Source organism: Eptesicus fuscus, chromosome 11 (assembly GCF_027574615.1).
Source record: "Eptesicus fuscus isolate TK198812 chromosome 11, DD_ASM_mEF_20220401, whole genome shotgun sequence".
In the NCBI taxonomy this organism is placed as follows: domain Eukaryota; kingdom Metazoa; phylum Chordata; class Mammalia; order Chiroptera; family Vespertilionidae; genus Eptesicus; species Eptesicus fuscus.
In genome coordinates, this window is record NC_072483.1 from 30162068 (window position 1) to 30186555 (window position 24488).

General features: G+C 43.0%; 1 protein-coding gene across 5 annotated transcripts in view; it reads left to right on the forward strand.

Moving 5' to 3' along the window:
• The window catches only part of EPC2 (enhancer of polycomb homolog 2), a 526369-nt gene that overhangs the window by 404056 nt on the left and 97825 nt on the right, over window positions 1–24488 (forward strand). The window contains exon 1 of one of the 5 annotated variants that reach the window (XM_054722913.1): window positions 9775–9899. The exons of the other annotated variants lie outside the window; for them this stretch is intronic. The gene's annotated coding sequence lies outside the window, so the exon portion shown is untranslated. Of the gene's footprint in view, window positions 1–9774; window positions 9900–24488 lie in introns of those variants that run through there. 5 annotated transcript variants of the gene reach the window in all.

A 24488-nucleotide genomic window follows, 5' to 3' on the forward strand; every position in this document is an offset into this window, starting at 1 on the left:
TACTCATTTAATTATTTAGCTGATCTTTACTAAGAGCCTATTATATGACAGGCATTGATCATTTTGAAACTCTGAGGCTGTAAAATTATAGCATTGGGCAACATCAGCGTGGTAAGCATGGGAGCAAATGCATAGATTAAGATACAGGCCTTTCTCATGAGCTTTGTGATGTTGCTTTTCTTTGAATATGTTCTGGTTGGTCCATATTATTCTGAAAATATCTGGGTGCCCTTCATTAAGCACAGTGTTGAAGTGTGATTGCACACAGAATCAGGATTCATCTCCTGATGCTTGATGTCTGTAAGGTACAACGAAGTAGCATTAGTTTTGGGAGAGCTCTTCATTCAGACAGCTTTGCAATACTATTTTGTTTATTCTATTTTATCTCTGCATCTGTGAAGTTGGGGTTTTGGATTTAAGGAAAGGACCTAAATGAAATGAAGGCTTATATTTGTCCTTATTTAAACACACAAAAAACCAAACATAGAAAAAAATATATATATTATATGAAATTGATTGTTTCTAGCCTATCAAGAGCCTTTGGATCTTTATTTTGGCATACCATATTTATTTTATTTTCTAGAGGCCCGGTGCATGAAATTCTTGCACGGGGGGTTGTGTCCCTCAGCCCAGCCTGTACCCTCTCCAATCTGGGACCCCACAAGGGATGTCAGACTGCCCGTTTAGGCCCGATCCTACTTGGATCGGGCCTAAACGGGCAGTCAGACATCTCTCTCACAATCCAGGACTGCTGGCTCCCAACTGCTCACCTGCCTGCCTTCCTGATTGCCCCTAACCACTTCAGCCTGCCAGCCTGATCACCCCCTAACACTCCCCTGCCAGCCTGATTGATGCCTAACTGCTCCCCTGCCAGCCTGTTTGCCCCTAACTGCCCTCCCCTGCAGGCCTGGTCACCCCAACTGCTCTCCCCTGCAGGCCTGGGTTCCCCCCAACTGCCCTTCCCTGCAGGTCCGGTCGCTCCCAACTTCCCTCTTCTGTCGGCCTGGTCACCCCTAACTGCCCTCCCCTGCAGGCTTGATCACCCCCAACTGCCCTCCCTTGCAGGCCTGGTCCCTCCCAACTGCCCTCCCCTGCTGGCCATCTTGTGGCAGCCATCTTGTGTCCACATGGGGGCAGCCATCTTGTGTGTTGGAGTGATGGTCAATTTGCATATTATTCTTTTATTAGATAGGATTAGATAAGATAGAGGCCTGGTAAACAGGTGGGGGGCTAGCTGGTTTGCCTTGAAGGGTGTTCTGGATCAGGGTGGGGGTTCCCTTGGGGTATGGAGCGGCCTGGGTGAGGGGCCTGTGGTGGTTTGCAGGCCATCCATGCCCCCCAGCGACTCAAGTGGAGGCCCTGGTATCTAGGATTTATTTATCTTCTATAATTGAAACTTTGTAGCCTTGAGTGGAGGCCTGGGCCCGCCAGGGCAGGCAGAAAGCTTGGCTTCCTTCATTGCCGGGGAAACCCAAGCCTCCTGCTCTCTCCGTGGCCGCAGCCATCTTGGTTGGGTTAATTTGCATACTCGCTCCTGATTGGCTGTTGGGCGTGGCTTGTGGGTGTAGTGGAGGTACGATCAGTTTGCATATTACTCTTTTATTAGATAGGATTCTTTTGGCTTCAGGCCTTTGGTATTTTTAATAATTATGCTAACTATGTCCTCATTCATTTTGAACAGAACAAGTCCAAGGATAAAAGTTTGAACTATGCCTTTCATGAGCTTCCCTTTGGCTTATGTTCATTATAATTGGCATCCTTGTTTCTCTAACTGGCTACAAATCTATCTATGTTTACTATATCTCAGTATATATTTTTATTATCATCAAGTCATTTATCTGTCCATTATTCTACCCATAATTAATTAACATTTACCAGGGGACCCCTGGGAATCACATCCTGTGCCACTTCTGCAACTAAAATATAGAGAAGGCAGAGGCCATAATCTAGTAGAGGGGGGGGATGGTACAAAAGGACATTTTAAACCTATGTGACAAATTTTAAGCCAATTTTGAGGATTATTGTTTTGGAAATAATTTATTCAGGATAGAGGTTTGCCAGGAAGGTAGGTTGATAGTTCATGTGAACAACTATGGTGTCCAGATTAGTGAAGAGAAGGAAAGGAAGAATGATTGAGAGGGAGAGAGAGAGATTTACTGAGGGAGATAGAGAAAGCCTGACCGATAGGGAAAAGTGTGGCTCTCAGGGGACTAGTAGTCTTCATGTTTGACAGAATAGGAAAGTAAGAAAGCTGGAATGATAGGAAATTGGGATAGTAGGGTAGAGGGTTGAGTTTAAGATGTCAAAGATCAAGTATGTTGGTGGGAGAGGGGATAGCAGAGTTGGAGGGAAGGTGAAAGTGTTGGCATTGAGGAAGTCAAATAATTGTATGGTAGGGTGCTGAGTAGGCTATCTATATGTACATAAAAATCATCTTAGATGATAGGAGGACTTGGGATGTCATGAAGACCATCAGCCAGGTGTCACTGAGAATGTGGAAGCGACTAAGCAATCTCTATAAACCAGGACAGGCAAACAGTTCTGAAAGTGGCCCTAGAATCAGAGATTTAGATCTGAAGCAGAGATTGTGAGATGACGCCCCATATCTGTTCTTCCTTGACAACATAATCATGAATTTTATGTGAGCACATGGCCTATTCTGACCAATAGAATATAAGGGGAGGTGGTGTTTATAACTGACACAAAGCTTCCTTAGAGAGAAAAGAGCCTTCTGTGTTCTGGCTAACTTTAATATGCTTATGCTTTCTTGTGAAAGCAAGAGAACCCTCTTGTACTAGTACTCTGAGGCAAAAGCTATTGTTCAGGGTGCTGGAACAATAAGATAAGAAATAACCTGGTTCTTTCTGATGAGAAGCTTACCTCTAGATATTTCTTATGTGAGAGATAAATATATTGTTTTATCTTCTAAAGTCATTGATTTCTTGGGGTTCTGAGGTTCTGTCATTCACGGCCCAGTGAATACACCACCATAGTTTAGGATTGGGAAGAGCAGGTCATTGGCATCAGCAGGGAAGAAGCAGTACTCTAAGAGAGAGCCTGATTTTAATTTTTTTGTTTGTTTTTTTGTTAATCCTCACCTGAGGAAATTTTTTCCCATTGATTCCTAGAGAGTATGGAAAGCAGGAGGAGGGGGGTGGGTTCACAGAGAGAAACATTGTTGTGAGAGAGACACATCGACTGGTTGCCTCCCCCAAGTGCCAACCCAGGGCTGGGATTGAGCCTGCAACTGAGGTACGTGCCCTTGACTGGAATCGCACCTGTGACCCTTCAGTCTGTCAGCTGTCAGCCAACACTCTAACCACTGAGCAGAACTGGCTAGGGAATCTGATTTCAATTTAAGCCAGGAAGTTAGATTCTGAAAAGAGCTATGGATGCTGAAGGACTGTTTTACTTGGAAACAAAATTTCCAGAAGGTACAGTTGAAAGCTTTAAGGGGCAGGGAGCAGAAAAAGTTGGCTGCCAAGGAGAACAAGGTGGGGAAGAGAGTTTGGGAATCCATAGGTAGGAATTTACATTTGGCAGAGATCAAAGAAGTCAAGGATGTGGTATGGTCATAGAAACTGACTCAGAATTCCAGCAGATGTTTGATGTGGTCTGTGTTGGTCCACATGCAACTTAGATTGGTCTAGATCAGTGGTTCTCAACCTTTCTAATGCCGCGACTCTTTAATACAGTTCCTCATGTTGTGGTGACCCCCAACCATAAAATTATTTTCATTGCTACTTCATAACTGTAATTTTGCTACTGTTATGAATCGTAATGTAAATATCTGTGTTTTCCGACAGTCTTAGGCTCTACAGCAGCGGTTCTCAACAGCAGTTGAGAACCGCTAGCAGGGTCACCTAAGACTGTCGGAAAACACAGATATTTACATTACAATTCATAACAGTATTAAAGGGTCGCGGCATTAGAAAGGTTGAGAACCACTGACCTAGATACAATAAACTCAAAGAGGTAGGGGGCCCGATAAACATAGCAATGGAGAGTAAAGTCTGTTGGTGCCTAGGCCTGGACCTCTGTTCTAATGAGATCTCAGAATAGACTCTCTAAATACCCTGTTATCATTTCCATGAGTAAGACTCAGAACAGTATTCAAAAAGGAAGTAAGAGTAGTCTACTGTCTATTGTTCTGGGACAATCCCTGCTAGTTCCTGATGTCTAGTCTTTCTCTAAGTGCTCATGGGCCAGCTCTTTAAAGATGAAGTTGAGGTATTTTCCTTTGGATTTGACATTTTCAGCTGTATGTGGTTCACTGTTCATTATCTAGACAGCACTGGGTATCTTTATTCTCTCTTTCCACAAGTATGTTCTAAAATCACATTTTCTTCATTAACTATGGCTTTTACAATTTCTAATTTTCTCTTTCCCCGAGAATTTTCTTTTACATCTTTTGCATATACCAGTACTAGGAATTTGCATTTTGTTTTACTTCTTTAGCTCCTGTCAGTGAACAATTTGCCCCCCCCCCCCCCCCGGAATATTACTTTGGTATTGTGGAGTCAGTATAGATGGTGGAGCAATAAGTGGGTAAAATAAACATCTATACTAATAATAGAGGAATATGCAAATTGGTTGGGATGCCCTCACACAACAACCAAACAGCAGGCTGCATGGGGCGACCAGGCCGGCAGTGGGGGCAGTGAGGGGTGATCAAACGACTGAACAGCAGGCTGCGTGGGGTGACCAGGCCAGCAGGGGGGACAATGAGGGGTGACCAGACTGGCAGAGGGGGGCAGTGAGTGGTGACCAGGCCGGCAGGGGGGGCAGTTATGGGCGATCACGCCGGCAGGAGAGGGCAGTTACGGGTGATCAGGCTGTCAGGCAGAGGCAGTTAGGGGCAATCAGGAAGGCAGGCATAGTTCATTAGGGTGATCAGGCAGGAAGGCAGGTGAGCAGTTAGGAGCCAGTAGTCACAGATTGTGAGAGGGATGTCTGACTGCCGGTTTAGGCCCGATCAACCGGCAGTCGGACATCCCCCAAGGGGTCCTGAATTGGAGAGGGTGCAGGCTGGGCTGAGGGGACACCCCCCCTCCCCCTGCACGAATTTCATGCACTGGGCCTCTAGTGTATAATGAATAAGAAGATTTCCTCCAGCAAATAAGAAAATAATTATCTATTTAATTTTTGGTACTGATTTATTAATTGTTTTTGATCCCTGTGAGTGAATGGACATAATAAATAGTACATAGAGTAAAAATCTTTTGTTCCTTTCTTTTTAAATGCTCAAGCAAGGATTTGAATACCAGCTACAATTTCACTAAATAAATGTAAATGAACTTTTGACATAGGAATGATTGGATTCTTGTTCTCATAAGGAAAATTGAATAAAGCCTTGTAACTTCACTTCTGGAATTCCAGGGACATGATATAATCTTGGAGACATATTTTGGCATGGGAAGATCATAATTAGACTTGCTGAACCAAATATTCAAAGGATTGTCTGAAAGATGCTACTGAACCCCAGGCAGGTGGAAATGAATAGTTAGGAGACTGTTCCCCTGGGGTTAACCACTTGGGATTAAGTTCTGGATATGGTGCCTTATTAGAGCCAGGAGGGTAATTATGCATTTCCTATAAGACTGGAATTGTTGACAGCATTCATTAACTCTCAGATGGATTCCATTTTGTAGAGAAGAATGAGAAAATTAGAATTTACTTTAAACTTAAATTATTTAAAACAAAACCACATATTTAGACAATAAGAATGTAAGTACAATTTCCAATTCCTGTGTTCATTTCTGATCCTTGTCAGTAAATAACAACTAACTTGTTAGTTGTTACAAGGGGCTTCAAACCACCACCATATTATTGCATCTTTGCTTAGTCACTTGTCAAAGGACTTTTAAGGAGGAAGGGCACCAAAAATTGCTATCAAAGCGATAAAAAATTATTAACATTTATGTTGTTACTAGAGGCCCGGTGCACGAAATTTGTGCACAGAGGGGGGGTTGTCTCTCAGCCCAGCCTGTACCCTCTCCAATCTGGGACCCCTAGAGGGATGTCCTACTGCCCGTTTAGGCCCGATCCCACCGCCTAAACGGGCAGTCAGACATCCCTCTCACAATCCAGGACTGCTGGCTCCCAACTGCTTGCCTGCCTTCCTGATTGCCCCTAACCGCTTCTGCCTGCCAGCCTGATCACCCCCTAACCACTCCGCTGCCAGCCTGTTTGCCCCAACTTCCCTCTTCTGCCGGCCTGGTCACCCCTAACAGGGTTGATCACCTCCACTGCCCTCCCTTGCAGGCTGGGTGCCTCCCAACTGCCCTCTCCTGCTGGCCATCTTGTGGTGGCCGTCTTGTGTCCACATGGGGGCAGGATCTTTGACCACATGGGGGCAGCTATATTGTGTGTTGCAGTGATGATCAATCTGCATATTACTCTTTTATTAGATAGGATAGAGGCCTGGTACAAGGGGTGGGGGCCAGCTGGTTTGCCCTGAATGGTGTCCCTGATCAGGGTGGGGTTCCCTTGGGGCGTGGGGCGGCCTGAGCGAGGGGCCTGTGTTGGTTTTCAGGCCGGCCACGCCCCCTGGCAACCCAAGCGGAGGCCCTGGTATCTGGAATTTATTTTCCTTCTACAATTGAAACTTTGTAGCCTGGAGCAGAGCCAAGCCTGGGGCTCCCTCCGAGGCCCGAAGCCATTTGTGTTGGGGTTATAATTGAAACTTTGTTGCCTTAAGCGGGTGGGCCTGGCCAGGGTGTGCAGAAAGCTTTGCTTCCCCTGTTGCTGGGGGCAACGCTGGCCTGCTCTCTCAAGCTCCATTCTGCCGCCATTTCTGTTTGGATTTGTTTACCTTCTATGATTGAAACTTTGTAGCTTGAGTGGAGGCTTAGGCCTGGCAAGGGCAGGCGGAAAGCTTGGCTTCCTCTGTTACCTAGGAAACCTTGCTCTCTGTGGCTGTAGCCATCTTGGTTGGGTTAATTTGCATGCTCGCTCTGATTGGATGGTGGGCGTGACTTGTGGGTGTGTTGGAGGTATGGTCAATTTGCATATTTGTCTATTATTAGGTAGGCTTCTGGCTTGTGTGACAATGTTTAGGAATTTTTGTTTTAAAGGATTATAGCATGGACACCATAGCTAGTGTAATAAAATAAAGACAAAAGTTAAAAGGACTTTTCTCTTTTTCAAAGGATGACATGTCGTCCCACGAGATACCATGCTCCCAGATGAAGACATTTTGTTCTCGAGGTGAAAATTAGTGTATCTAGCTGGGCTCCCCCCATGCCCAACGGGAGTTTGTTAAAGCACAGCCGTGCTTAGTGGTTTGTATGCACTTGAGCAGAACAATAAAAATCATTTACGCTTAGCTGATCTGGTTAACTATTGCGCTCTGGTGTTGAAGCCATCAGACTGGAGGAGGTCAGGGAGAGGAAAATGGGAGGTAGGGAGTCAAGTCCGAGGAGGCCTTGTGTCTGCTGGGCCCCTAGTAACGGCCAGAGTTCCTTTTGTGAGCTATCATGGAGCAAATGTCAGTAAGTTTGTTGTATGCCGGTTAAGGAACGGAAAATCATTTATGATACAAGTAGCAAATTTACCCTTATGGGTTAAATATCTTTATTTCCATTTAGTTCATGCTTTTAGATATTGAGCTTGGGTCCTGAGCTGTGCTAATCATTACTTAATATTAATATGGAAATGAGTTTACCCTGTTGCAAGTCCCAGTTTCAATCAGTAAGTAATTATGAAAATTAGTCTTAAAGATGCCATGAAAGGGTGTTGCTTTGCAGGCAATAATTAAGCCTCTCAGCCATCTCTGGGTGGTTGATTTTTTTTTTCTTCTTAAGTTGTTTATTTTCCTAAACTTATTTTCTGCAGGTGAGAAAAGATGGCAAGTTCCTGCTGACTGAGGGATTCGTTAGTTGCGGTGGGTAAGGTTCCATCAAAAGGAGAAGGGAGTGAGCGGGATGTGTTAGAGCTGCTTTCTTCTGGTCTGAAGCAAAGATGATTATTTTTTGAGTGGGAAGAGAACCTTTAAATCTCCAGTTATTTTCACAGGAGTATTTTGGAGCCAGATCTCAAAATGTGGAGCTAAATCTCCATCCTCAGTGGGAGCCAGCCAAACATGCTTGCCAATTTCAGTTTCTGGCAGTTAGTAAACAGGTGCTCAAAAATAGCAACACATAATAATAATAATAATTATCATTATTATCATCTATACAGTGCCAAGGGAGCATGTGCATTACTACGGAAGTGGAGGAAGGTTTGTAGGCACGCTGCTCTGGTGGCACTGTGCATCATTGTCCTTGTGCTCCCCACTTCCTTTCCCCCCAAAGGAAGCCTCTTTAAACTAACAGAACAGGGCAAAGCCACTCTGAAAGTCCTTAAAGTTATGAAGGCTTCGCAGACAGGGTGTATATGTAGGCGCTGTTCTTAAAAAATTTTTTTTAATTGATTTCAGAGAGAGGGAGAGATAGAAACATCAATGATGAGAGAGAATCATCATGGACTGCCTCCTGCATGCCCCCTACTGGGGATCGAGCCTGCAACCTGGGCATGTGCCCTGACTAGGAATCAAACTGTGACCTCCTAGTTCCTGGGTGGAGGCTCAACCCCCGAATCACACCAGCCAGGCTGTTCTTCAATTTTATATCTGCAAAAGTTGCAGTCTCAACAGGATGTTAGAAAGGAGTCACTTCTTGTGCAAACCACACGCAGGAACTCATTGTGGAGGGAGGTAGGGTTGCCATATAAAACACAGGACACCCAGTTGCACTTGGGTTTCAGATAAGCAATGAGTAAAACATTATTTGTTGACATTCAAATTGAACCAAGCCTACTGTATTTTTATTTGCTAAACGTGGCAACCCAGGTTGCATCGCCTCCTTTGGGGGGCTACCAGACCCGAACAATCTTGGCTGGGCAGTGAGTGAGTCTTTCATTCCCAGGGCTGTGATGTGTTCATATGTTCAGGGACCCTTGTACCTTCTTCCCGAAGGTAGTTTCAGTGTAACTGAGAGTAACTGTTAAAGGAGGAGGCAGAGTTTTTGGTTTAGCTATCATCAGAGATTTATACAAGTTAGAGTAGGCAATAAAACAAGCCTCTTAAGTAAATTAGGTTGTTTTACTGACTTTGGGAAAAGTCATTGGCTGTTGATCTGTCAGTGAAAAATACAAGTGGGCTTGAATCTAAACATCAGCAGTTTTCTTGGGCTATTTGGTCCTTTCATCATGTACTCTACATGATTTTTAATGCACAGACACAAGACTTATTTAATGAGGAAATAGAAGGGAGCATAAATTTTAAAAGTCATTGGGTCAAATATTGCACTTTTGATTACTTTGAGGAAGTGTTTTTTAAATATCTTGCAAATAAAAATTGTAAATAATTGCTTACTTGTTATAACGTTGCCTTCTGTTCGCCTTTTGAGGGAGTTAGCCTAGAGTGATGGAAAATCCTAGGAGTTAAAAGACCCAGTCCCAGTGCTCTCCCTGAATTATTTCCTTTGTGAATGGGTGCCAGTGTGGGTACATCCCGAGTTTCATTGTGAATTCCTGAGACTTAAATGTTCTGAGGCTTATCTTAAGTTTTATGTTCTGACCTGTTTTGGATTCACGTGGTCAAAATCAGTTGTCCTGTATGAGTTGTGTAGGGCATGACCATAGAGATTTAAAAATGGGTTTGCTTTTTGCAGTGCTTCTGTAAATTAAGCTTCTCTAGTATATGAGCACTTTGTAACTTGGATGTTACAGACAGAGATACAGATTTCCCATACTGCTTTAACAGTGGGAAGTTAAGGCAGATGTGAGATGACGGGACTGTGATGCTCGGCCATGTCCTGCACTTTTACAAGAATCCCAAATGCCTTTCCCACACACGGAACTGTCATGGCAACGGCCGAACGCCTCCTGAATTCCTGACTGGCTGCCAAAACAATTGCGTAAGTGAATGTTTCCTGATGTCCAGTGACCATTAATGTCCCTCATATACAACTGGTGATGAGCTGACTTTTTTCCGCCCGTTTTTTTTCTTTATTGTGGAAAGTATTGCAGATGTCCCCCCTTTTTTCCCCATTGACGCCCTCCACCCCGCACCCACCCCTCCCAGGCCTTCACCACTCCATTGTCTGTGTCCATATATGCATATAAATTCCCCAGTTAATCTCTCCCACCCACCCAGCCTTCCCTCTGAAGTTCATCAGTCTGTTCCATGCTTCTGTGCCTCTGGATCTGTTTTGGTCATCAGTTTCTTTTGTTCATTAGATTCCACATATGAGTGAGATCATTTGATACTTACCTTTTTCTGACTGGCTTATTTTGTTTAGCATGATACTCTCCCGGTCCATCCATGTGAGCTGAGTTTTTGAAGGTGTGCTGCCTATACTGTAGTGAAACCTATAAGAAAGCTTTGCCATTGTGGTCCACTGGACTAGGGAGGGCAGGTAAAGCCCTTCAGAGGGTCAGAAGCTCTTCTCTTTCATCTGTTTCTTCAGGGGCCAGAGTGGGTCCCTGAGCTGCCTCCCATGGTAGGATTCCAGGCGTGCCAGCAGGAGGCAGTCCATGTTGCACGATCCCCCAAGCTTGGAGCCCAATAGAACTCTGACTGTTGAATACCTATTGCTGAATAATGAAGTAAATCCTGGTCACCAGGATGGAGCTAGCCCCACCCAGGCTTCTCAGAGTTCTCCGAAGCTCTGTGACCAGGGGAATGCCTAGTCCAGGACTGAATGCCTCCTTTTACAATGGCCCATCTTCAGGAATGCAAGTCTTAAACCGAGGGACTTCTAAAACCCCCTTCCCCAAAGACTGAAAGGAGAGCTGGCCCTCAAGGTGAGACCACGCCTGCTTGCCCAGCCTAAGGTTAGACCACTTGTAAGTGTGTTGGCACAACAGTGTTATGTTTAATAAGTAGGCGGCCAAGGGCTTTGGTCAGAAGTCATTTCCTGAACTCACACAGGCTGCACAGAGCTGTTCTCAGCAGCAGTGGCCCCTCCGCTGTTCCCAATGAGCAGTTCGTCCTTATTCTGTCCGGTCTGAGGAATTTCACACTTTTCTTCTAAAGAGGACCATTTATACCAACTTATTTCCTGTTAGGAAACGATTGATTATTGATGTCTGCCCGGGATTGCTGGGGAGGGACAGGGAGTGGTGGAGTCCGTGATAACTAAGCGGGATCACACTGTATTTTAAAACCATTATACAGTTATAGTTCCTTTTCCTTTGAGCCTGAGTGTGACTCCAAAATGTTTCTTAACTCAGTGTTCAAGCAGTCATTGCTGGCCAGTTGGCATTGACACATTGATGCCAGTTTACCACTTGTGGTTTTGCTAGATTGCCTTCTGCACTTCTTTCTCCAGAAATTTGTGTTCAAAAGCCGTGGGTCTTCCCCCAGGTCCCCCTGCTCTGTCACCAATGGGCAGAGGGTCCTTGGACTGGACTAGAGGACCTAGTAGAGGCTCATCTTCAGAGAGCAAAAGGGCCAATATTCCTTCTTGGAAAGTTTCAGTTCCTCCTCACTACCCTCTCCCGCAGGCTTTATGAACCAAGTCCGTCTTATTCATGTGGACTTTTAAAATGGTGGCTTTGTGTAACTATTGTAAAAGCCTAAATGAATCCATCCTTGAAATTACTAACATTGAGAATTCTCCTTTCACAATTTTCATGTAGACTAGGCTGTGAGTTACCCAGAATTTGAAGCACAAAGAGCAAAACAAATAGAAATCTTCTTCCTGTTTGTGCTGATACAAACCCAGGCCCCTGTCCTGCTGCCCAGCTCTTTGTGGCATTTTTAATCGCCACTCACGTTGCTTGAACTAACCCTTGTCAGAGTTCAAATCTTGCAGGGAGAGCTGTGTCTTCAGACAGTTAGAACCCATGTGCTTAAACAATAGACCCTCTTGTCCTCAGTTCTGCTGCTTTCAATAAGTTACCTGGACTCAATGCTCATTAGTGCGTGCCTTTGGCGAAAGGGGCATGCCTCCAAACTCGGCTAATTACTCAGCTATCCAGTACCAACAGGACTGACCGCAGACCGGCCACCTCAGCAGGGTGCTTCTCGGCCAGAGCCAACCCCAAGTGTAGCAGCGGTGGGGACAGGGCCGCGGTGGTGACAAAACCAGAGGCGATCTGGAACTCTCCAGGGAACTGTTAGTGCTTCTGTTTTCTGCAACATATTTCCCCATGGAGGTACTCCCAAGCCACTGCACAGCCCAAAGGCTAGACATTAAAAGGAGCTGGGAATGGCGGGGGGGCGGGGGGGGGAGGGGGGGGGCGTGGGGGGGCGGTGGTTGGTGGTGGCACAGATAGCCCTAGAAGGTCAGCCACTGGATAATGAATTTGGTACTAACTAGTGGACATGCCGAGGCTCAGGTAGTCCTTGGCAAATCCTCTAATACAGTTGTGCTTATTGTTCACTGCACAAGGGCACCAAGCCAGGGGGTTGAGTGGGGCCAAAATCCAACCCGTTGTCTGTCTGGCAGAAGGCTACTGGTATGTTGGCCTGGACAGAGGGACGCCTCTTCAAATGCTCATACAGATACCATCCCCTCACCAAGCCCTGCACACACGTAGCTCCCATCTGCCAGAGTGGGGGCCTTTGCCTAATTTCCCCAAAGGTGCCATATAGGTTAATAGAGGCTCACATGCTTCCCCCAGGTCCTCAGAGTAGGCCATACTTGTATGTGAACTCTGAGTCCACCTTGGCTTCCTGGCTCAGGGGACGGGCTCTCGGAGATCTCAGAGGGCAGGGACTGCCTGGCACAAGGTGAGTTCAGGGACACACACAACACAGGTATGAGGTTGTTCCCTTTCAACTCTTTCAGTCCTACTCATTAGTCAAGAAGAAAGTATCAGCCCTGCCCAGGTAGCTCAGTTGGTTAGAGCATCATCCCCATACACCAAGGTTGTGGGTTTGATCCCCAGTCAGGGCACAATGAATGCATAAATGAATGGAACAACAAAATCAATGTTCTCTCTCTCTCTCTCTCTCTCTCTCTCTCTCTCTCTCTCTCTCTCTCTCTTTCTCTCTCTTTCAAAAATCAATTAATAAATAAAAATTTAAAAAAGAAACAAGTATCACTTTGTTAAAATGAGATATCAGCAAGTGCTAGAGATGCCTTTGTCAGCCACATCAGCCCCAAAGAGAGAACTGACTGAGACCCCGAGGTTTCTGCAGGGAATGATTGCAGGCATTTCCTGACATTTTTAGTGCTCATTGTATTTATGTTTGAAATTATCTTCTGCCTTTGCCAAGGGATACTGATTTTCTATTCAAAGCAGCGAAGTAACATTTACAATATAACTGTATAAAGAGATGAGTTGATTTCTTCACTCTTTCGGTCAAATCCAAGTTGTCACTGGCTCGGACTGCATTAAGGAAACACTGATTTAGTGTAAAGGGACCAAATGTAAGATGGAATTGTGGAATTGTTTGAGGAAGAGAGGCCTTCACAGGAATGCAGGTTTTTGATAACTTCTGCTAAGAAGAGGATAGAAAGGAACATTTGCACTGTTGGAGGAATTTGGGTTCCAATGTGCATGTGTGCACGTGTGTCCCTGTGTTTGTGTGTACTTGTTCCAGAGATGAAGGCGGAGAAATTGTGGACTCCCTGAATTCCTGAAGGTGGGGCAAGAAGATGTAGGAGAGACTAGAGCTATTTAGAAGTCAAGCAATTGACCCCACATTTTTTTTCTGTTTAAATCCAGCATCTGGCTGGATTAAAGCCAGAAAGTTCCAGAAGGGGAACACATCTATTGATACTTGACTCAAGGTCTCCCTTCATATGTCCCTGTGTGTGTGTGTGTGTGTGTCTCCTTCATTCTCTCTCAGTTTCTGTCATACACGAGTACCTCCCCCCTAAACACACACATATACACACAATCCACCAGTGATTCAGATTTGCTATCTCCCTTGTAGAAATCCCTGCAGAAACCACCATGTAAAGTAACACAGGACACAGGGAGCTAAGGACACTGTTCTCAGACATTTTCGGGTGAAATAACACATTCAGCTGTCGGTATGCACAAGGTTGAGATTACTGCAGTAGAGGCATTCTTTGGGATCCAGTGGCAGCATTAGTTTATGTTTACACAAAGACAAAAAGCGCCCTCTGATATAATCTCGGAAAACTGCTGCCACAGGCCTTTGAAACAATTAGTTTAGACGATTTCACAGAGCATTAAGCTTAACAATGTCAGTCTGTTCCTAAATGCTCTGCAAGAGAATTTTTGCAATGAGGCCAAAATTTAAGTTGGCAAGAGGGCAACCTCAAATGGGCAATCTCATCCTTTTTTAAATGGCTTTTTTGAGATATAATTGACCTACAATAAACCGCATATACTTAAAGCGTGCAATTTGTTACGTTTGACATGTATATATCTGTGAAACTATCACCATAATGAAGATAATGAACACATTCCTCACCCCAAAGTGCTTCCTTGTGCTCCTTGGTGCTCCCCACCTCCCACCACTCTGTGCCACCCTCTTCCCCCTGCGGGGATATGCCTCTGTCACTAGAGATTACTTTGTATTTTCTAGAGGTTTATGTTAAGAGTACAATATGAACTCATTTTCATCTGCCTTCTTTTACTCAGCATTATTATTGTGAGATTCATATAGGTTGTATATGTCATTAATTTATTCCATTTTACTGCTGAATAACATTCCATTGTATGGTTATGCCTCAGCTCTGTATCCTATTCACCTCTTGATGGATATTTGGGTTGTTAATAGCTTTGGGCTATTACAAATAAAGTTACTATGAACATTTGTATACAAGATCTGTATGGATGTATTTTCTCTTTTCTCTTGGGTAAACACCTAGGAGTGCAATGGCTGGGTCATAAAGGTAGCTGTATGTTTAACTGATAAACCATCACACTGTTTTCCAAAAAGTTATTCCATTTTAAGTGCCCACTAGCAGTGTGTGAGTTTCAGTTTCTCCACATCCTCGCCAACATTTGATATGTAAGCCATTTCATCTCATTGTGGTTATTAGCATTTCCTAACTGAGTACTGATGTTGAACACTCCTGATGTGCTATTTACCATTCATATATCTTCTTTGATGAGGTAACTACTCATTTAAAAAGTTAGACTATTTTCTCATTATTTTTGAGCATTCTTATATTCTGGATGCAAGTCCTTTATCAGATACATGCTTTGCAAATCTTTTCTTCTAGTCTGTGGCTCATCTTTTCTACCAGAGTCTTTCAAGGAACTGAAGTTTTCATTTTGATGAAATCCAATTTATCAATATTTTTTATTTTATGATGATGAGAAGGAGGGATTAAGGGAGGGAGAATGAAATTAAGAAGGTTTGTTGTTGTTAGTTTCTGCCCTCCCCCCCTTCTCCCATCCCACAATAAGAAAAATAAAGTTGCTTTTTATTGGTATGGAGAAAACTGGGAGAGGAGATGCAAGAGTTCCATTTTTACCTGTTAAGTTAGAGTCTCTATAAGGTGGAAATACAGGTCTAGAGTACCTGGGAGAAGTCTGGACTGTAGTCTGGGCTAAGAGTCATCAACATACAGCAGGCATTTAAAGCATAGGCCTGGATGAGGTCACCTAGGGAGTAAGTATAGATGGAGAAGGAAAGGGGGGTGAGGGTTGGGATTGCCCAACAGTTAGAGGTCAGGAAGATGGGGAAGAGCCATCAAAGGAGACCAACAAGGATGGCTAAATAAGCAGGATGAAATGCAGGGAGTGACCTAAGAACCAAGAGAAGAAAGTGTTTCAAGAAAGAAGATGCAATATCCAATGTCAGTTGCTCTTCAAGTTGAGGAAAATGAGGTCTTAGAATTAATTGACTTTGGAATTTGGCAACGTGGAGGACATTGGTGACTTTGACAAGTGTAGTCTTGCTGAAGTGGTAGAAATGAAGGTGTGATTGGGGTGATCTCAAGAGAGAATGTAGGCGAGGTAGCGATGACAGTGAGCATGGATGGTCCTTGGAATCATGTTTAAAGGAGATACAGGAATAGAGTGTAATCAAATGCACATGCCTGAGATGCTTAGATGTCTTAAAGGAGACACAAGAAAGGGTTCCCTGTGGCTACCTCTGAAAGAGAGATTGAGTGGACTTGATATAAAGGAGATTGAGGAAGATTTTCCCCCATCAAACTTGCGTTGCTCTTATTAAGAAACAATCCTTACAAGGCTTATATTAATAAGTGAAAATGCACGTAAACATAGACTGTGGTATAGATGGCATGATTACATTAAACAAACAAAAACTATGCAGAGAAAAGACAAAAAGAAAATACACAAACTATTAAAAATAATATTATATGGTATAAATGGAACTAACTTTGAAATCTGCAATAATATATATTAAGTGCCTGGAAATTAATAGGTTCTTGGGCCATTATTCGCATTCCATATAATTTTTCAGTGTTTTAAAGGGAGAAAATATTCATACCTATTTATACATTACTATTATAATTAAAAGTCAGAAACATTGAAAACAGACTGGAACAATAGTTGCTTAAAAGTTAGCTGTGTTTGGTTCTAGGTCATTTTCCATTCGGTATAGTTTCTGTGTTTTTAAAACCAATGAGCCAACAAATAAAGAGTTCCTTTAAATAGAAACATCAGGTGATTTGTGTTTTTCTGCCCAGGTCACTGACTATTTTGTTGAACAAGAGAAGAGGGGGTATAGGAGAAAGCTCAGCTGGTACCTGCCATCTGAAAAATCAGCTGGAGAAAATGTAATGCATCAGCAAAATAGGCTAATGAAAAGGTGATTTCATTTATACACAGCCTTCAAGGCTTGAATCACCTTCCTAACTTGAGGTCTACCTGTGATTCTTGTAACTGTTTTCCTGGTGTCAGTACTTAAAGAGTCCCCCCTTTCCCTTCCAGAAGTGTCCCAATTTGGAGGATATATTATGTGATCCCCCTACTTAACGGATATAGAACTCTTAAAAGTTATCACAGGATTCAGAAACACTCTTGGATAGTTTTTGCTTTGTATATCAGGACTAGAGGCCCGTTGTATGAAGAGATTCGTGCAATAGCCCTTCCTTCCCTGGGCTTCCAGCACCGGTTTTCCTCCGGCACCCGGGACCCAGGCCTTCGCTCCGGCCAGAGTCTGCCTTCTTCATCTTTGCTGCAGATTCAGGCCGGAGTCTGCCATCTTCATCTTCGCTGCAGACTCAGGCCGGAGTCTGCCGTCTTTGTCTTCGCTGCAGACTCTGGAGTCTGCAGTCTTGTCTTTGCTGCGGCACTCTGCTCCTGTAGATCCCTTCACCCTCCGCCCTCCCTCTCATAGCAGGTGTCCTGCCCCGCCTGACCACTCCTGGCCTGGAGCAGCTGGGTGGCCACCATCTTTGGCCTTCTAATTTGCATACTCACTCTGATTGGCTGTGGGCGTAGCGGAGGTACGGTCAATTTACATGTTTGTCTATTATTAGGTAAGATGGAGAATATGGTTTAGTCTAATGGGCCAATGACATTAAAAGGTCAACTACCAGATTTAAATTCTGTGATGAAGTTGAGAAAAATAAACAACATTCAGTGATAGATTCTACAGTGAAATTTTCTGTCCTTGCTGGTTGGGCAGTATAAGTATGGGTTCTTAATATAGGCCAGGGGGAGCAATATTAAGTAAAATATGTTGCAAACCATAAGGCTCTATTCAAATGTAGAGTGCTTTTATTTGGATCATTCCATTTGAGTCTATCATGTTCTCTATTTTTTAATAGATATGGGAGTAGCTAGCTAGTAATTGATTGACCTGGGGATAAAATTAATGTCTCCTCATGCTCTTCCATTATAACACACATCTGAGAGTCTTTTCCACACCCTCCAGGTGGGGCTTTTTCTGACCAGGACAAAGAGTAAGCATAGGTGGCTTCCTGAAGTAAGCTGCCTGGTTACTTGTCCAGGAAACTGAGTTATCTTCACCATGTAAGGTGCCTTTGCTACAGAAGGCATTGAGAACGTATTAGAGTCTTGCACTGAAAAATCCTTGTCTATTTCCAAGATGGAATAGTAGTTGGTTGGCTGCTGTCAGATTTGGGTATGTGCCATTTATCTCGACATTGGAAATTTCATCCCTTTCTCTTTCCCTTGCAAAGCCCAGTAAAGGGAAGTAAAGCTGTGGGTGGGACAGTTGAAAGAGCTTCAGGGGGTTGTTGACTTGATACCATTTGAGGCTTTTATTTGGTACTTTACTCACATACCAACTCTTAAATTAAGGATTACAGTTTGGAATTTAAGGGCCGAAAGAAAAAATAAGAGCTTATAGCTAATAGCTCTTTCAACTCTTTCTGAATACACAATCTTTGGAGAAAAGTCTTATCATTGTAAGTCATGCTTTTATCTCAGTGCCAAGTGATATTTCATTTTGATCTAGGAATCCAAGGTTTGGATATATATTTCTTTTTGAAAAACAATGTTAGCATTTTGTGCTACTAAATTAACTGCTGATAAAGAAAACCCCCAATACAGCTCTTCTCTGCTGTCCTAAAACTATATCAAGACCCCACATAGCTGAGAGAAGGAAATTGTATCTTAAGGCTGGCCTTCGTTAAAGCTGGGCTGTCAGCAGTCTGTAAATTAGAACTGTAGGGAATGTTGAAACTTAAAGTTCATCTTTAACATGAAGAGGGTTCACACATGCTCTTCTGTGGGCTAATCTTTAGTGACAGATGCAGAGAAAGGAAACTCAAGTGTTATGAGGAAAACCCAAGCCTTCCATTTTAAGCCCTTTTAGCTTTCATTTTAGGCATCAGCCAGTCACTGCCAGAAATATGTCTGAAGGGATTGATCCCAGCTATTGCAAAGGGCCTTCTTTTGTATAAGATACTTAGGGAATCGTGCAGTATTCTACTCTGTGGCATATTTCATATACACCATAATGACTACAAATATCAGTAGTCCTAATGAATTTTCCCCAAGTTAATGGCAGCATGGACGTGTGTGTGTGTGTGTGTGTGTGTGTGTGTGTGTGTGTGTGTGTGTTGGGGGAGTGGGGAACTCATAGAATTGTGAGGCAATTCTTACTACCACGATTTAAATTAGATATTATCACTAATTAGATAAGTTATTTAAACTTTTTTTTGGTCTCAATTTTTACATCTGTAAGTGAAAATTCTAATAACTTATCTACTTACCTTATTGGGATGTTTTATGGGCAAATGGATGATTAGATGTCAGATCTTTTGAAAAATAGAACCTGATTGTGGTAGAGTGTGCATCTTCATGGGAAGATTTCCTGGCTTCCCTTCCAGTTGGGCAGGTCATGTGACTCTTTCTGCCAAAAGGATTGTGGTTGAACATGAGTCACTTCTGGCCAGATTCTTTAATTGCTGGCGTGAGACCCTTTAGAGCTCGCATCCCTTGCTGTGGTGATGGTGAAGGTGTGTTTTTACATTTAGAGTTGTCTGGAATGTTGAGACAACACATGGAAGATAGCCATGGACTTAGTCAGCAAGAAATAGACATATACTGTGTCAGATCACTGAGATTGAGGGGTTGTTTATTTCGGCAGCATAACCTAGCCTATCCAGACTGCTCTAGGTACAAAGATGTCATAAAGCTTTTATTGCAATTAATAGAAGTCTCCCAGATCCCTCCTAATATTTACCAATTATTTACTGGTATACCATTTTTTGACATCTAATGGATTTAAATCTGATTATTTTGACTTTCTCCCCATTCCTCTACTCCCAAGAATCTCTAATGCCCTTTGAATGTAACCTGAAAGAACAACTGTTTTGGCGGTCATAACATACTGGCTACATAAAGGGAGCTAAGTTCAGAAAGTACTGTATCTAGCATATAATGGGCACTCAATAAACATTTGTTGACGATAGTAAGAGAAATCAGATGGTGTGGCTGTTACCAGTCATTCCATGTGGCAAAATCTAGTAGTCAACCCTCAATTCTCATCTTACTTGAACCCACAAACAGGGTTTGACACATTTTATCACTCCTTATTTCTTGAAAAACTTTTTGATCCTTGGCTTCCCAGACATCAGAATCTTCTAGTTTTCCTCCTGCCGGAATGGCCACTCCTCCGTTTCCTTTGCTAAAACCTCTTCTTCCTGATAGGTAAGTACTAGAGTGCCCCAGAGCTCAGTCTTTGTTTGTACCTCCTTTATTTGAATCTCTCAGTCATATCTGCTTTCTGTTTTACAATGAGTGATTTTAATTTATACGTTTTCTTTTATATAGAGCATTAATACTCTGTCTATTCTACATTGTCTATTCTAATTTTTCTCATTTGTCTTTGGTTTTTTACTTTATAGTTTTTCCATATAGACATTTTACATTTTTATATATCAAATATGTCAGTTTTAAAGGCTCCTTGAATTAGTGGGGGTTTGGGAACTCAGTTAATGTGTGATGTGATAATGCTAAGATATGAAAGTGGTCCTATATAAAACCACTCTCTTCTGCATAGCAGGGCCATGTTGGTCATCTGTCATTGTTTAGATATGTCCTTCGGGTTATGTAGCTATATGGTGAGGGGTCATGTCATTCTAGTCCACATTCTTGCCAGATTACCCTGGTCACTGTAATAATAATCTATCGCTATGTAACAAAGCACTCCAAAATTTAGTTGCTTAAAGCACCAACATTATTTATTATCTCTCATGGTTTCTGTGGATCAGGAATTGAGATGTGTCTTGGCTGAGGCTGGGAGGATCAGGGTTTCTCATGAGTTGTAGTCAGATATGGCCAGGGCTGCACTTGTCTGAAGGCTCATCTGGGGCTGGAAAATTTATGTCTGTGGTGACTCATGTGGTGGCAAGTTGGTTCCTCTTCACATAGGCCTCTGCATGGGATTGCTTGGATATCCCCATGACATGGGGCTTGGCTTTCCCCAGAGCAAGTGATCTGAGAGGCCAAGGCAGAAATTACCGTGTCTTTTATGACTTAGCCTCAGAAGTCACACATCATTATTTCCTTCTAACTCTATTGCTTGCATCACAGACCAGCCCTGCTTCAATGTGTGTGTTGGGGATGGGGAGGGCAATACAAAGGGTTTGGCTATGAGGAGGAGAGATCATTAGGGATCATTGTGGAGGGACCACAGTAACCAAAGAGTATTAATTGTTTGAGATACTTTTAAACTTAGAATGCAAGGATGCTAACTGATGGATACTGGCGTTTATCCAAAGCACTGTAACCCTTACACGCTACTCAAGTAGGAAAGAGATGGATGAGTTTTTTACAGACTGTTTGATATTGTGCCTCTGGTACAATTTCTGAGGCTAACACTGTTATTCTTGATTTTCTACTTCCTCTATACCTCTCTGAATCCAAATATTTTGAATAATATAAATAATGTAGGGCAAGGAAAATGTTTAAGACAGAATAAAATAGCTCCCAATAATAGTACTTTTTACTTATCACGCTCCTGCTATGTGCCAGATATATAACTGACCTTTTTCATAAGTTACATTTGATTTAGTACTTCTGTAGCCATTGATGGAAAATAATACTATCCCCATTTTAAATAGAACAAAACTGATGCTTATAGTAATTTGTCCAAGGTCTTGCAGTAAGTGGTTGAGCCTTCAAAGGCCATGGTCATTCTGCTACCTCTGATCATATCCAGCTGATAGAAAACATATGCACATAAAATGTTTTGGCATCAGAAAGTTGAAGAACTGTAGAGCTGTGTGTTATCTGGAAGGATCTTTCAAAAATAAAAGACCCAGGAAAATGTATTCCCAGATACAAAAGCACTTTGCGAATGAAAAGTGCTTTATACATGTAAGGTGGCAGTGTGATTAATATTATTCAGCTCAGAGAACTAATTAAATGAATCATGTATAATCCCTGTATTTCTTCTTCAGTCATATTATAGCTGAATACCTGCCCATTAATCCTTACCCTGTTAAAACATAAAGTGCCTATCCAGGTAATACATTGGAATTAATGTGTAATTAAAGAAAATGATCATCCGCTTGGCTATGAAATAGGGACGGCAATATTTCAAGTTAATATACATTCTAGACCAATACATGTTTTAGATTAGGAAACTCTGCTAAAATGTATAATTTAGGGAGATATCAAATCATCAGTTTAAAATGAAAGCACAAAAGCCTATAAAAGCATTTTGTTGTAATATCGATATGGTGTCATATTTGTCTTCGATGCGAAGACATTGTCTTTCTGAAAACTACTGTTTACAGAAAATAAGCCTTGGGGCTGGGGAAAGCATCTTTCTCTGGGATTTCCCCTCTTTTGACATGATTGTTGGTGGCATTAACACATTAACAGTGAACTCAGATGATGGTCTTGAGGTGACATGTATCCCTCATTACAGTGCCTTGGCACCCGGCCCACAGACACCAGCAGCAAGAGCCTTGATTTCATTTTAAAAGGAGTTAGAAGAATGTGAGGAAGGTCATGGCCATCAATCTGTTATCACTCTGCTAGATAGGATCTCTTTAAGGAGGAGCATCAAACATATTTTAAAACCTCCAATGAAAGCCCCAAATGACGATGTTCATCTTACCACTTTCTAATGAAAGTGCTCAGTCTATGAAAGAGAACTCGCAAGCACTACGCCACAAAATGTATCTAAGAAAATGCTAGAGTCAGCATATACCGTCAGTATTTACAATGAGGCAGATATATGAAAGCAACAAAATATTTCGCAATCCTCTTTGGTTTCATTAACTTTACATTCTTGTGAGAGGGACAGTACCCATGCTATTGCAGAGGAAAGCAATGGAGACCAAAGCTAAATGTCCTGCTGAGGGCAGCTTATTGATTGGGGGGTACAGCAAAGTCTGGAGGAGCCCTAATCTCCCAGAATGCACCTCTCCCATCACTAGCTGTAGCCATGTGGTCTCTGGATATTATGCTCTTTGTTTTATTTTTAGAAATACTTTAGAAAAGAAACATGTACTTAGAATTTGAGTCCTCTAACATGGGATTTAGTTTTGTGAAAGTTTATCTGATGTTTAGGTGCATGCATTTTTATTTTTACATAATTAAAATTCTAATGTATGTTCAAATATCTATCCAGATATCCATTTCATTTACCATTATTATTATAATGAAATGTGGTTTTGCTGCTATAAAATCTTTCTAATATTTCATGGTAGCATCAAAGTCCAGCAAGTTGATGTGTCCTGATTTAATTATTCCCTTACTACTGGACATCTAGATTATTTCTGAAATTTCCTCTGCTATAGCTGATAATGTAATAAACTTCTTCATAAATACAGCTCTTTTATTTCCTAAGGTTTTTTAAAAAAAATTCTCACTGAGAATGTTTTCCAGTAATTTTTAGAGAGAGTGGAAGGAAGGGAGGGGAGGAAAGAGAAATGTGGGGGGAGAGAGAGAGAGAGAGAGAGAGACAGAGAGAGAGAGAGATGAGAGACGAGAGACACATCAATTGGTTGCCTCTCGCACACACCCCAACTGGGGTGGGGATTGAACCTTCAACCTAGGTATGTGCCCTTGACTGGGAATCGAACCTGAGACCTTTAGGTCCGTAGGCCAACACTCTAACCATTGAGCAAATGGGCCAGGGCGGTGTTGTTTCTTTAAGCTAAAAATTTCACTAATGGACTTGCAGGGTCAATGCCACTGTTGTCATTTCTATGATTATCTTCATGGGTTTGCTTCCCTGATAGGTGGTGGTGGTGAATCTTCCCCTCCTCCTCCTCCTCCTCTTCTTCATATTGTTCGTTTTTGAGAGTCTAATCTGCACCTAAGAGTTCACATAGTACGGATTTTCCTCATCAGTTTGATGGTTTTATCAGTAATAGTCCCAGTGGTTCACATGAAAAGGATCCAGGTAAGGGATTCCCACAGAAGTGTGTGCAGGGTGAGAGAACAAACAAGGTACACACAGTGGGAAGCCATGGCCAGCCCTGGGCTGAGAAGAAAGAGAAGAAAGTAGTGTTTGATGAGTGTTCACGGCCAGCCCTAGACTGGAGGTTCAAGTGGAGAAAACATGTTTCGTGAGCACTTAGAGCTGTAGTGGAGGAAGCAGTGCCTGCTGGGTCTGGGTCTGGTTCTGAGGGGTCCAACTCCGCCAGGGATGCTGAGCTGAAGCATGTGGTGAGTGGGATGCAACACCTCCTCCCTCCCTTCAGTCTCCTGCCAGTGCTCTATTGGTCAGACCCAACCAGAAGTCAGCCGGCCCGCCAACCTGGGTGACATGGTCTGTGGGGTCACCCTCCTGGGGCACAGAGCAGGACAGACAGTTGATCTTGGGGTGGTGGGGGTGGGGATGCGAATGACAGAAAGACCGGCACCGTGACGATGGGAAGCCTGTTTCAACAGAGTACAGTCTTACTTTGCAGAATCACATCTATCCGGACTGTAGTCTCTGAGAAAGGCCTTCCACATTGCACACCCTTTATGATGAAAACCAGGTCAGAGTGAGAGAGCAGGGGACTCGGCAAGAGTGCTCTTCACTGATAAGTCCCATGTCTGCTGGCCCTGTGTTTGCTTCTTGGCAGTCCTTACAGCTACATGTCAGCTTTGATTTTATTCCTCACAGGAGCTGTTCCACATCTCCTCCAGCTCCTAAACTCACCCCTCAAGATTTTGAT